The sequence below is a fragment of the Falco peregrinus genome, chromosome 2 (assembly GCF_023634155.1).
Source record: "Falco peregrinus isolate bFalPer1 chromosome 2, bFalPer1.pri, whole genome shotgun sequence".
NCBI classification, from domain to species: domain Eukaryota; kingdom Metazoa; phylum Chordata; class Aves; order Falconiformes; family Falconidae; genus Falco; species Falco peregrinus.
The window spans coordinates 116,889,388-116,903,533 of NC_073722.1; the positions used below are offsets into that span (position 1 = coordinate 116,889,388).

The 14,146-nt window shown below is 50.5% G+C and overlaps 1 protein-coding gene across 4 annotated transcripts in view; it reads left to right on the top strand.

The window, feature by feature from the left end:
• Positions 1 to 14,146, top strand: part of PIK3R5 (phosphoinositide-3-kinase regulatory subunit 5) — a 65,366-nt gene that overhangs the window by 18,558 nt on the left and 32,662 nt on the right. Inside the window, exon 1 of one of the 4 annotated variants that reach the window (XM_055794635.1) lies at positions 550 to 668. The exons of the other annotated variants lie outside the window; for them this stretch is intronic. The gene's annotated coding sequence lies outside the window, so the exon portion shown is untranslated. Of the gene's footprint in view, positions 1 to 549; positions 669 to 14,146 lie in introns of those variants that run through there. 4 annotated transcript variants of the gene reach the window in all.

Below are 14,146 nucleotides of genomic sequence, written 5' to 3' on the forward strand. Positions count from 1 at the left end.
GTAGCTTATGCAAAAATACCTAGAGCCAATACATTTGCAGATACACAAATGACTTTCCAAGGTCACACAACAGATCCTGCAGTAGACCCCGAGCCTCACCCACAAAGTCCTTGAGAATGACTCAACTGTGGCATAAGGCAGCTAATGGGCAGTGTGAGGCCATGGGGGGAGAGGAGGTGTGGACGTGCAGGGGAGAGCAGATGCAGTTAAGGGCACGTTAAGGATGAAGATGACTGAGGTAAGTCACCTTGCCTCCGTGGGCTCCTGGGTCCCATGTACAGCCATAGCCCATCTTTCCTTCTCCAGACCGTGCTGGGCACAAGCGCTGTCACTGCTGCAGCTCCGGGGGCTTTGGGGTGTGTGGTGGAAGGAAGAAAGTGCATCCCCACAGAGGAGAGCAGTGCTCGCATCCTTTACCCCAGCTCCACTGTCTGCTGGACCATGATGTTCTCAGTCTATTTAGAGATGGGGTGAGGTTGGGAGGGGCTGGAAGAAAAGCTGTTGTTGGAGTGTTGTCTAGAGAGGAGGTGCTGTCACGAGGGAAGTGTCTGTGAGCGTTGGCAGTGAGAACACACAGAGCAGAGTGGTTGTGAGTCCGGTGCTACAGCTGGTGCAGGTCCTATGTGGTCTCTTCCCAGATCTACCAGGGGTTTGCCCTGACACCTTGGGTGAGTGAGTTTGTCTCCTCTTGGCTCTTGTCAACCCTTATTCCTGCCAAGGGCACCTTGGAGCAGCGAGTCCACGTGTTGGAGGCCATGGCACAGGCTGCCACCACCATTCCTGCCGGTGAGGGATGCGAAGCGGGACAATCCCTAACTGACTGTGCTGGGCTGCAAGGTGTCCTAGTGTGGATGTGTTATTCCTGAAAATTGTGCTTCCTTGCTTGAGCTTTTCTGCAAGAGGAGGGCTAGATATAAGATTACAGAATATATAGATAGATGGATAGCATATTATGGAATACGCACAGGTGCACAGAGATCTAAGATGTTGGTAGCCCTGGTTAGAAGTGTCTGGCCAGTTCGGTGTGTGTCGTTGACATCTGCCAACATGCAGAAAGGCCCTGATCTACATCAGCTGTTGCTGGAGGGCTGAACTCCTACAGGTAGGGCTGTTCTGCTCTGCTCCAAGCAGAAATGGCCAGGCCCAGGGTATGGGTTAAAATATCTTTGATTTGGTCAGATCAAGAGTATTTTTGGGTTTTGCCTGTCTTGGGGTTGCTAATATGAGAAGCTGTGGTTCAGCTCCCATCACTTGCTTGGCTGGATTGTGAATCTCAAGGCAAGACAAACAGCTGCAGCTTTCTGTCTGAGAGGGTGGGGGTGAACGCCAGCATGGGGAGCATCTCCCTGGTGGTGTTTCACCTTGAACTGGAGCTTTTGTCTTTGAAAGTCAAAGCAGAACCAGAAGAGTCAGCTCCATCACACTGTGGCGGTGAAGCCCATGTGAGTGTTGCTGTAGGTGGGTCTGCAGGGTCAGCGTTCCCAGCTCGCGGTGTAGCCACAGCAGTGTTTGTGTCGGGCTGTTGAGCTGCTGTGGCACACGTATGATTGTAAATGGGCAGAGCAGCTCTGCCGGGATGCAAACACAGTTATTTGGACTGTTTAGACGCTATTTCTTAGTATCCAGATTACTGATGAAACTGTTGAACTTCTGAGAGGATGCTTTCATTTGCGATGGTATGAAGGCTCGGTGTCTGCAGTGCTGTGGCAATCACTTTGACAGTAGATTTAAACTCAAACCTCTCGTATCCCAGCCGGCAGTCTAGTCTGCAAAGCCATTCTGTCCTGCAGGGATGCTGCAGTGTGTTAGGAGTGGTCCTAGGAGCTGAGAACATCAAACAGATGAAGCAGAGGCTTTGTTTGACACCAATATTTTCAGCAGGGGAAAGTCCCATGTATACAGAACTGAACTTTCTTCCCAAAACCAAAGGCAGGAGGTAAATGCGTGTGTGCTGTGCCTGCCCCTGAGCACCCCAGGGACAGGTGGCATCCTGGAGCAGGTCCCCATCGGGGTGAGCTACTTTGCCTGCCAGGTGATGCGCTGTTGTGGGAGTGAGAAACTCTTTCAGCCTGGGGGGTATCTGAAAGCTCCACATTTCAAAGGTCTTTTTTTCTTCCCCAGCTCTAATTTTAACGGCCGTGCTTGGGATAAGTACTTTGAAGCCTTAATTGCAATTATGAATCTTCCTCTGTTCCCAGGTTTCCCTTAATTGGCTTCCTGTGAGAATTTACAAAGCTGGTAAAAACAAAACTGCTGGTTTTGTGAGGGAGTTGGTGGCGTGAGATTCCTGAGTCCAAATACAACTCTGCTCAGCCGAGACTCCTCGTGTGCTGCTGCGCAGGGTTGTGATCAGCCCTGTGGCCAGGCGCTCACAAGGGTGGCATTATATAAAATGTAAGCTGATTTACATGCTTGCATTTTGCAAGTGCTAATCTATTTTGATTTTTTTTTCCTTCCCCCTTTCTTTTTTTTCTTTTCAGCCCTCTAATCTTCTGTGATCCCTGCCAGGTTCCCAGCTCCTTTGGCTGGAATAGGCTAAACCCTTTATCTGTCTATTTGGCAACCCTGGGCGAAGTAGTTAGCAAACGAATGACACTTTTCCTGGCTCATTAATTAGATTTACTGAGTTGAGTGGTTGCTGCTGCAATAGTCTGGACAAGGCAGTTCTGTATTTTAATTCTTCAGAATTTGGGTTTTAAAAAAAACATAGAGCTCCAAGGCAGTTCGGGTACTAGTGGTTGAATCCACAGCTCCCCTGCGTGCACTGTGTGGAGAGCACATGTTTTTCTTACATGTAGCTTTATTTTTTCAATTTGCTGCTGCCTGAGCAGTTCTGATTGCACATCATTGTTTTACTCCTTGAAAAGTTTAAGGATAGGTATCTGGGTGCTCTTGAGGTGCCCATGGCAGGATATCTCGGTTAAGGCAAGTGGTTCTTGTGGGTTAGAAATAACCCCTCTGAACTATTAGTATGTTTTTATGTATTATACATACACTTTTTGACATGTCCTGTGCTGCCAGCCTTACCTGCCGGGGTTATAAATGGGATTGTGAAGGTTACATTGGGAAATAAAAATAACAGGATGAAAGAAAATTATGCTTTCACCTTTATCTGCTGCTGCTTTGCAGCCAGCAGCTATCGGAGTGCGCTGCAGCAGGAGCCCCATCTCTCCTTTTGGAGGAGGAAACTGAGGCACAGAAAGGTCACTCATCATGCCATGGCTCCGGAGCTTTTGGTTTCTCTTGCGGACTTTCGGTTCCCTTTGTAACCGCTAGACAATGCTGTCTTTTTCTTGGCTCAAGGTCTGAGCAGTTTGGAAGGGAGGCAAGTGGTGGGGGTCTTGTCATCTGTTGCAGCCTGGGAACCCGGTGCCAGGACATTGGGGCACCCAGTGGAGGCTGGTGGATGCTCGTGGTGTTGATGTCTGTTGCTGACATCCCAGGCAAACAGGCAATGCGGACGTGGAGAGACCGAAGTGGGGGTCAGTCAGCCTGCACTGGGGACGAGGTGAGGAGGGCCTTTCCAGAGGAGTGGCAGTGCCAAACTGGGCAGTATTTAAGCTTCCTGTGTATAGGGTGCTTCATTTGTTGGTATAAACATTTAAAACTAAAATTAATGACTTGCCTGTGATTGGATGCGGTGATGTGAAAGACTGATAGATGTATCTTGCTGGCTTGCCCTCCGCAATTCCTGCAGATCTACAGGGAGGGGCTCTGCTTTGGTCTTCTATTCCTTGAGATTGCCAAGGCTTTCCTTGTAAAAGGGGACGAGAAGGAAGAGACTCTGAGTCTGTTTGCCTGGGTTCGGTGGAGCATTTGACCCAGGCAGATTTGCAGCAGCTGGTAGAGAAGGGGTTTCACAGCTGGCATCTTGGGGAGGTGATGTTGCTCCTCTCCCAGGCACACCCCCCATGCTGATGGAGGCTCAGTGCAGAGCTGTGGCTGCTCCAGACTGTGCCCAGGGCAGGGTTTGCCCCATCACTGGTGTTGCTGGATGTGAGAGGGTCTGGTCCTCTTCCTGGTCACTGTATCCCCTGTCACGGGGTGGGAGCAGGGGGGTAAAGCGCTGCAAAGCCTGTGCTTGTGGAGAGGAGGTTAGTGCTTTTAATACAGGTTTTCTAAAGTGACTATCCATGTTACCCTTTATTGTATCGTGTCCAACGGGAGACAACTATTTAAAGGCTCTGAAGGAAGGAGGATGTTCAGCAATTTTTAAAAGCCAGGGTTGGTGCTAGCTTCAACAGCTGTCAGGCATTGCTGCCTTGAGGAAAGGGCTGGCTTTGATGTGGCATCCCTCAGCTCCTGAAACCACTTTCAGGGGATCAGAGAGGGGCTGCAGGCAAAACCAGCCGCATACTGACTGATCTGGTTACCCTGTCCGCTAACTCATGTCAAACTGGGCTGGGTTGCGCCTTGGCTGATAGAAAGAGCAAAACCCTGTTGTGATCTGGGGCTCGAACCACTTGTGCTTGTAAAAACGATCACAGTGTTTAGAGATGGAGAACTGCTGCAGTCACTGGAAGGAGTTTTGTAGGCAAAGGGCTGGGGGAGAAGAGCAGAAATAGCTGCAGCATGTCAGAAACTGTGACCAAAAGCAATTCGCACTTAACCCGCTTGAGAATTGCCCTCCCAGAAAAATAGCAATTGTTTATCTACCAAGGACCCACCGCTGCTAGAGGCAAATTGCCTGCTAATTGGCCTTTCTGCTAAAGGCAGAGGGGTCAGGCTAGCTAATTAGACACGTCTTTACACCTCCCCAGTTAATTTGGAGAGGAGCATATTCCCAAAGGGAGGTGGGCTTCCTGGGGAGGTGACTTCTCAGTTCTCTGGGTCTTTTGATCCCTCCCCAGGGCGAGCTGGGAGCTGGCAGATGTGAGACATGAGCTCAAACTCTGTCAAAATAACCTCATAGTTATTTTGAAATTAAAAGCAAAGAAAGAACTTCATGTCTCCCTGGAGGTAAAAGAGGGGAACAGGTTGCTGCCAGCCCAGGAGCGCTGGGGTGGGAAGACCACAGATCTGCTCCGAACCTCCCAAAGCTGTGCACTGGCAGAGCAGAGTTGCCTCGCTTTGCTGAACCTCTGCTGTTTGTTGGTTTTTTTGGTTTTTTTTTCAAAAATAATTCACAAAAGACCATCTAGGCACTTCTTAAAAACAAGAATCAGTCCTCAAGTAACCAACTCAATTCAGGTGTGATCTGAGCTGTGCATGTTGCAGATTGAATAGAAAGGGTGGAAAAGCTGAGAAAAGCACAGCATAAATACATCAACCAGATTTTATAGCAGCTCGGAGGGTGAAATGCTCTGAGTTTAAAGGTGCTGTCAGGGTGCTTGGCATGGCCCTTGTCCTGCCACAGTCTTCCTGGGCGACTTTGGCAAAGTCAATTTGCCTTTCCCCATCAGCTCAGTTCCCCATCGCTGCATGGATGGTAGTGCGTTTTTCTTCAATGAAGGAGTGATTTGAGGATAAGGGCATTAAATAATGTCCAAGTCTGGCACTGAGGGAATGGGGGGTGTAAAAACTTCCCAAAGATCTTGGCTCTTGGCAGGAGCTGGTGCTAATCTGGGCTTTGGGAATCAAGTGTTTCAGCCTTAGGGCTGTGGCATGTTGTTTCTCAAGCACAGCCTAGAAAATGATTTTTTTTAAAAAAACTCTAAAAGCTATGCAAGTGTTTGAGCTGTTCTCTCTTTCTGCAGCTCTCTAATAAAGTGGGATGTGTCCCGTGTCCCATTGGAGGGGCTCTGCCCAAACCCATGCCCATCACAGGGCTGTTAATGCATGGCCCTGATCTGAGCCTGCTGCAGGAGGTGGCTGTGGTAAGCATTACTGTGGGGACCACTGGGCGTGATGGTATTGGGAATGGAGGAAAAAATGATGGAGATGGAGAAGCTTGAGGGTGACACACATACTGTGATGGTACAGAATGGAAGTGGAGAGACCCTCAGGCTTGAAACCAAGGTCAAAGTCTTCAGAGCCAGGCAGGGACTGCATGGACAGCAGTATGGTTGGGCCATCATGGTTTTGGGGGGGCTCAGTCCCGGTTTGCTAAAAATATGGCTTGTTGTAGCCCAGCCCCTCCTCGGTGAGCGGCAGGACCTGTGTCTGAGCTGCAGCTGGAGTAATTCTCTCCCATCTGTGCTTGTGGCTTGGCTCTGTGAGGGCTCGTGCTTTCAGTAGCTGCGAGCTCTTGCAGGGTGCTGTCGGCCTCAGCCCCGTGCCGAGATGGCCCCAGGCGCTCCGAGCTCCAGTCCCTGGGGAGGGGGATGTGGTGGGCTCTGCTCAAGGGTGTCAGAGCTGTGATGGGAACGCAGGGGGAGCCCGTTGTATCAGTGTCCCTGTGTCCTTCAGGGGTGCTGCTGTCTGTGGGGGCTAAAGGGCTTATTCTGGTCTGCTGGGACCCAAACCCAAAGGAGCTTCAAATCCCCAAACTGCCCATGGGCCACCTTGTTGAGTGCTGTTTGTCCCTTTGTCTGGGTGAGAGAAGAAGGACCTTGGTAATGAGCCCATGAGGAGCTCATGGGCTCATGACCAAGAGGTCTTTGTTAGCAGCATCTTTCTGATGAAGCACATTCATGTTGGCTTCACGCTTGAGACTTGGAGGAAACCCCAGCAGGTGAGACTGCAGGAGGATTTGGGTGCCGATTGGCAGCAGACCCTGCATCAGCTCCGCTGTAGTTACCTTTTGCAGTGAGGACACGCTTGGGTGACAATTTGCTGACTGGCTCCCTACCCTCAACTAGATGCTGGTGGCAGATTCCATCATCACTTGAACTGGTCCTCCAGGACTGGGAGCTGGTGGCAGCCCTGCTTCATCCCAGGATGCGTGTCCCTGCTGACAGCCCCAGATTTGGGAGGATCGGACTGGGGCGTGCCTTCATACCAGGGGCTCTCGAGTGCCATTAATCTCTGCTCCAATTCAGCTTAAAAAGCAAAGGCGTGGGGGTTAATCTGGTCATGGTTTGCTTTGGGGTTGGGACCTCTGTGTTTTTTATTAGATAAGAAAATTCAGCAGCATGAAGCATTGGGCTGGTTCTTGCTTCAAAGCAATCCCCATGTCATTCAGACCAGGTATCGCCATTGCAACACAATTTTAGAACAAAGAAAGAAAACGGAGACAAAACTAAAAACAGGAACCAGCAGATAAACAATACTCCAGTGCTGTGGTGCTGAGCTGAGCTCCTTCCTGCTCTCAACCATCTGGCAAGTCAGCAGCGGGGCTTGGGGCAGACCAGCTCTCCCAGATGGCTCTTCCCAGCAGGGAAACCAGCTGGGAAGCCATTGAAAAGCTTTTCCATTCATAAAAAAAAAAATATTGTCAGGCTGTGAGCTGAGCACCTGGGCTGCCACCTCTGAGCATGCTTAGCTGAGGTGCCCCAAGTTCACTGCTCTGAACCGGGCAAGACGTTTCTCCTGCCCATCTTGTGGGGTTAATGTCTTGCCCCAGCTTCAAGGAAGCCACAAGTGTTTCCATAGTGGGTGAAGAGCTGAGCAGCAGTGGCCAGTGAGCTCTTGAGGCACAGGAGTGCAGTCAGTGCTCAGGGTTCCAGCAGCCTCAGGGATGCTGGAGGCGGGCAGACGAGCACAGAAGTGTCCTTGGTGGCAGGTACCTGCCTGGGTGCAGTTTTCCTGAGCAGTGTCATTGAAAACTGGTGTGATGCTGGTCCCAGGGAGAGCCAGATTGCTGGGGGCTTCCTCAGTGCAATGTGAACCTAAACAATGGTGTGTGGAGGAAAATGTGTCATTTGATCAGAAATAAGAGTTGGGTTGTTTTTTTCTGGCTTGATTTTTACTTTTGGAATTACAGTCAGATGAGTGCAAATACTGTTTCGAAATGATGAGTCAAAAGGTTTTGTTCTGAGTCCTTGAGACCACCTTCTCTTCAATCTTCGCCTTGTGCACCCTCTGATGCATTTTGCTGAATTCCAGGCCAATTCATTAAGGAATTCGCCTCAGAACAGCTTCTCTGATTATGTTGTTCTTTTTGCTAAGTTTCTTGCAGCCCTGTTTTTTGCTCCTGCTGTGATTTAGTTTGTTGCTTTCATTGCACATCATTCTGAAAACCTGACCCTAAAGCAGCATCTCTGTTATCACCAGGGCTGGTCCTGAGGCCACCCCACGTGCTGAGTCACAGGTGGGACACAGCAGAGCTGTGTCCTTGACAGCCAGTACCCGATGCCTGAGGTACGTACGGGCTTGCTTCTAGCTGGTGGCCACTGAGTGGGTTGAGTCCCACTGCTATTGCAGTAGAACATATCTGAGACTTTATCAGCTCAAGGATAGCAGATCCCAGAGCAAAAGACAGAAAAGGTGTGCGGTATTAGGACCCTGCTTCTGATTTTTTAATTTTTTTTTTTTCTTTCTTTCTGTGGAGCCTCTATCTCTGAGTCTCCAAAGCAAAAAGCAATTGCAATTTGGAGTTGGTCTTTGTTTGCACCTCTCGGTTTTATTTTTTTGGAGTTCACAGCTGCTTCATCTCATAAGTGTTAGCCTTAAACTCTGGCTGCTAATGCAGGTAATCATGGGGATGGAATTTGGGAAATCCCATTGAATAACTCCCACTTGCAGCAACATGAAGGGCTTGGATGGAAGTGTTTGTGTGGAGCTGACATGTCTTAGGCATTTCTCAGCTTCCTGTTGGCTTTCTCTTCCGATCCGCTGAGCTGGGGGTGCTTAGTGCCACCTGAACAGAGCAACGCTGTGCTGAAGAGAGCTGGGGTGATAAACCACTTGTGATTACCACTGAAAAGTGCTGGTACTGTGGGATCTACAGCTCCAAACCCAATTGTCCTACTTCACTAGAGGTTCAAAATATTTACCCCCAGCTGCTCTGGAAGCCTGTTGTCCTCCTCATGCAGCTCTGCAGAGCGGTGCCAGGGCATGCTGCAGCCCTGGGTGCCCTGCTTCCCCTGACCACCCAGTCCTGCTTTCTATGCACGGGGTGTCCCATTGCTTTATTTTTTTTTTGTGTGTGTGTGTGTGATGTTGCTCAGGGTTACATGATGCTGAGCGCTGCCGGCTCCTATGTCACATATGTGTGTGCGGAGGTTTGTGGTTGCTCTGATCTCCTCTCCCTTTCTTGCTCTCCCCCAGGTCTTGCTCCTGCCCTGGGCACAGCCTCACCACTCACTGCAGTCCCCCCTTCAGTGTGTTCCCCCTTCCCTGAGAGCAAAGCATCGGGGTGGCCTGTGATGCCAGGCTGGGAAAGTCATGCTGAGCAATAAAAGTCAATCCTACCCTGTGTCAGGGAGAGTCTCTGTCTGGATTTCCAGTTTCCACCCGCCCTTTGGCTCCCCTGCCTGCAGCTTTGCCCAGCTGCGTCACCCTGGGGTGCAGCAGTGCTCCCTATCTCCTGGGTTTAGATGCCTTAGAGGCTTTATTGGTGAGTTTGCTGTTGCAGGTGAAGTACTAGGCTCAAAACTGATGACCAGAGACTGCTTATTACAGGAAGATGGCACAGCAGTTTCCCTTATTTCTGCCTCTCCTGGATGGTTTTTTCCTTGTGCCCAGCTTGGACGATGCTCCATCCATTGGTAGCAGTATGTTTTTAAGCTCTTTTTCTAAGCTGGAGGCCTGTCCTCTCTGACCACAGGTATTTCCTTCTGCTGCATGCTGGTGTGCTGTGTCCATGGTCAGCAGCCTGACAGACGGAGCAGCAGCAGGAGCCATGCAGGTGGTTGTTAGGTGAGACTTAACTTTCAAACTGTCTGAACAGTTTGCTGCTCGGGAATGCTGTCTGTGGACTCTGTGAGGGCAGCCACACGGAGCCATTTTCTTTCGTGAGTGTGTATTGTGAATTAATTTGGACTTCTTTCCACGAAGAAGTGTCTCCTGATCTAAGCCCATGGCTGGGCTGGTCCAGTCCAGCTCTGCACAGCCACGGACTGGGGGACCACATTGCAGCTGATCCCCTTGCATTTAGAGAGGAGGGACACGCGTGTCCTGGCAGGACACGTGTGACCACCTTAGATAGCCCTCGGCACACGCTGAGCAGCCCCAGGTAAGTAGCTCACAAAGAGGTGTCTGAATCTAGCTGTTGGCAGTTTGGTGAGATGAATCACATCTCACATTTATTTCTTGGGCTGGGCTGAGCCCCCCTTCCTGCGCTGCTGCAAAGAGCTCCCCCGGCCACCAGCCCCCCCAGCCCCCCCAGCCCTGCCTGGCGGGTGCCCAGCCAGGAGCCGGCACCCAAACCTGGACGTAAAACCTGGGTGCTGCTTTGCCCCTTTTGTGTCACCTTCTGTAGGTACTCTTTGATATTAAAAGGAGTCCGAAACCGCTTTTGCACGTTAGGTGCTTTCCCTGCTCTGTGGTGGGAGTCTCTCATTCAGCCCGGTTCTCAGGCTCAGTGAGAACAAGGAGCGATCTCTGTGTCTTAGTAAGCTTTCCAGTTCTCACGTTTTTTGGTGTAAATGAGGCTTTGCAGTTCAGTGAGACGACAGCATTGCCCTGCTGCTGGAGGAGGACTCAAGTCCTGTAGTGCTGCTGTGCACTGAGCATCTTTGTCTCAAGCGAGCTGCCAGGCTGGTACTTCTCTTCTTCCTGAGACAGCATTTACCACTAATAAATTAGATCTTCATTTCCTACGGTTAACGTGTAGGGATGACCTGCACCATTTCTGTAGTGAAGTAATGCCCCTTAGCATGGTTATTGTGTAGGCGCAGGTGCTGTTCCTATTCCAGAAGCAGGTTTTCTTCTTGTCGCCATGAGTTTTATCTTCTGCTTTAAGATGAAGTTTGCCACAAGTTTTATCTTCTGTGTTACGTGCACATCCCACAGCAATTTTAAATTTGCCAGTTCATATAATGTCTTGTTGCTCATCTATTACCTTAAGATTTTCTACATGTGCACCTCCAGCCATCCCAGAGTAAGGGCTCATTGCAGTGAAACTTCCTTCCAGAGCATTCAAGAAGTAGGTTGCATCAGTTGCTGGTAGGATCTCTCAGCAGACAGTCCCATCTTTCCCAGCAGATATGCATCCCTGGAGCAGGACACCTCACAGTGTCAGCAGGTGGGCTCATTCCTGGCTGTGGTCTCACATATCAGTGTGATTGCTGAAGACCCTAGACACCCTGTGTGTCCAGGGAACCGTATGATTCCCTGTGTTGGTTGCTCAAACCAGTGCCCAACTGACCTTTTGTCATTTTGATCTTGTGAAAAACCACCTCGGTCTCAATGTCTTTAAAGTGAGTGGGACACTCAGTGCCTTTCTGTCTGGACAGCTTCTCCTTGGCATGTGTTGCTTCCTGCACACTTGTATTGTGGATTCTCACCACCAAACTCTGCACTGCTCCTTGGAGCTCATTCTGCTCTGGTTCATTCACTGGTACCCTGATGGCAGCAAATATTCACAGCATTGGCCCCAGTTGCATTTGTTCACCCCCTAGCCTGCCTTTCCAGCCCTGTGCTGGGTGATCTGTCCTGCTGCCCCTTCCCAACAGACTGTGTGATTTGTTTACCCCCTAAATCCTGCTCTGGATGTGCCTTGCTCATGGACCCATCACTGAGGTCTTCATGGCCTGCCTTGGAGCAGAGCATGAATGAGATGTCCACGTCTCTCCTGTGCCCACTGTCAAACCAGATGGCACAAGGTGATTGAGCTGGGCTGGCGCTGGCAGCACTATGTTACAGCTTTTTGTTTCAGATTTTCTGTTATGTCCTGGAAGAAGATGCTTAATTTCTGGTGTTCTCTTCCTTTCCTCACTCTGCACCCCAAGAAAAGGAGGAAGATAAGAGGGAGACAACATCTTTTTGCCTGTGTTTGCCTGTTGGTTGTATTTTGCTACGTGTAAGTAGGTGTACGGGTGGATTTGCAGAGATGTGAGTGCTGACACCTCTGCAGATTTCTCTTGCGTTAGGCCTCACTGGCGGTTAGTTTTTGTCAGTTCTTCCATGGGCAGGATTTGGTAAGGGCTTGGTTTGGGTTGTGCCAGCTGGGTGTTGGAGAAGGTTCCTTGTGTTGCTTCTCTGCTGCCTATTCCTCTGTTGGTTCTAGGAGCAGAGATCCCTGCAGGTGAGGCTTTGCAGTCCAAGGCACGAAGGTCCCTCATGGTCCCTGCTGTGGCTTGCTGTGCTCATAATTCTTGGGGTAAGAACAACTCTTGCCTTTGCCTGCAGGACAGGAACCCGAGGCCCTATAAGGAAATCGCGTGGTGCTGGGGTGTTTGGATGGCACACGCTCCTTTGCGAGCACCCAAAAAGGATGTTTGTCAAACCAGTTGCCTCCTGGATCTTTCGATACGCTGCCTTTGTGTGGTTTGAACGAACATCTTATCACCTTCATCTCCCTGCTCTTTGCAGAGCACTTATTTGAGTAGTAAACACATGAAGGCTGAAGTTTGAATCTTAAAAACTGCAGGTCCCTCCCCTTGTTGCCTCGATTGCTACAAAGATCTCCTCCAGCTGCTCCTTCTCTCAGCTTGGAGTTTCAATCTTTGGCTCCTGAATGGGGTGTAGAGGAGGCAGTAAAATCTTGCAAGCTAAGGTTAGTGAAAACCCAAGATTTCTTCTGTAATCGAAGAGAGCGAGATGCTTTTGTTGGAGGAGGAGGTCCCACACATGCGCTGGCTCAGCTGCGTATCCAGCTCCCGCCCTGCGGTGGGGATGTGTCTCCCAAAGCTCCCGTGCTGCCTGTGGCCACTGCCCATGCTGCGGATGAAGAGGAGGCAGAAAGCTGAGGTGTAGCTCAAGGGAGATGATGACCTTGCTGGAGTACTTGTATGGGAATTTTGCCTTGAAGAGGGCTCTGGTTAGAATCCTTTTGCTTTAATTCCCAGTTAAGTGGGTTTCCTTCTATTGCAGTGTCAGCCCAAGCTCCTTTTTTCTTTAGCTTCATCAGGCTTCTTGCCCGTTTCTCCCCAGTGCCCTAAACCCTACCACAGCAGCAAGCCAGGTGCTGAGCCAGCTCCTCATGCTAACCCATGAGTTAGCATCTCTTCCAGGCAGTCTATGTCCCTCCACCCACTGCGATTGCCAGCAAACCTGGGCAGTGTGTTCATGAGCTGATCCCGTGGGTAAAAGGGTTTGTTTTTCCTCTCCCGTTTCCTGCTCGGGATGCTCAGCCAGCAGCCACGAACAATCGGCCAGGAAAGGGCGTTATCCTGCCGTGAAGGTACCCAGGGGCTTTCTCCGGTGCTGTTGGAGTGGTGCCTTGCTTCCCTGCTGCAGGATACCCTCTGAGAAGGTAAAGGACTTTCAGCCAGGTCCTTTCTTGCCTGTGGCCACCTCAAGGAGATGTTTCGGGGATTTGCTATCATGGAAGTGGAAATCTCAGTTTATCACGTGGCTGCCTGGGTTTCCTCTCTTGGGAGAGCAGGATTAGAGCAGGGCAGGGTGCTGGCTGGGGTGGTGCCTCCGCAGGACATCGTGCTGGAGCGCCGTGGGGTTGGTGGGCAGGGATTTGCCCTGCTGGTTGGACTGGAGGTGGCCAGTGTCCCAGGAGAGGGTGGTCCCCTTCGCTACTTTATTTGGGAACACCGACTTTGGGCTTGATCTTTGAGCTCTTTCCCTCTGTTCCCATCTAATGATGGTTTTCCTGAGCTCCATCACTACAGGAGGAGGTCAGAGAAGTCCTTTGGATGTTGATGATAGGATTCATGTGGATCTTAACACAAGAAAAGTGCTTCTCCTTGCAGAAAATCCCACGTAGCCCCTGGTTTGGTTTCTCATGTGCCCTGTCCCGACCGTGTGGGAGCTACTAATGGCCTCAGCCATCTCCTCAACCTGGCTGCGGTGTGCAGAGGGACCTTCTGCTTCTGGGGCAGCGTCGTCCTGGACGTGAAGGAGTTGAGGTCTTTTCCTTTGCCCTGATACTGAGCAGGAGAAAAGCCACGAAAGGGAAAGGTCCCAGAGCGGTGAAGGCAAGTGGGGGAACCACAGTCTGTCCCAACAGAGTGGAAAGCCCCCGTCATGAAGCTCTGACGCCCTGAGGGTTCCCTGTGGCCTCAGGCTTCACAGCCTGGCAGGAAAAGTTACTCTTTTTTTTGTTAGTGGGGTTTTTTTTCATATTCTAGGAAAACTGTGGGGTTTTGCAAACCTTGCCTCAAAGCAGGACAAGTGAAAATCCAAAAACAGTGGTCATCCAGTTCCTGCTTTCCACCAAGGGATAAAGGTTTACCTGTTTGACGTTAAGTTAACAGGAACATTGTAA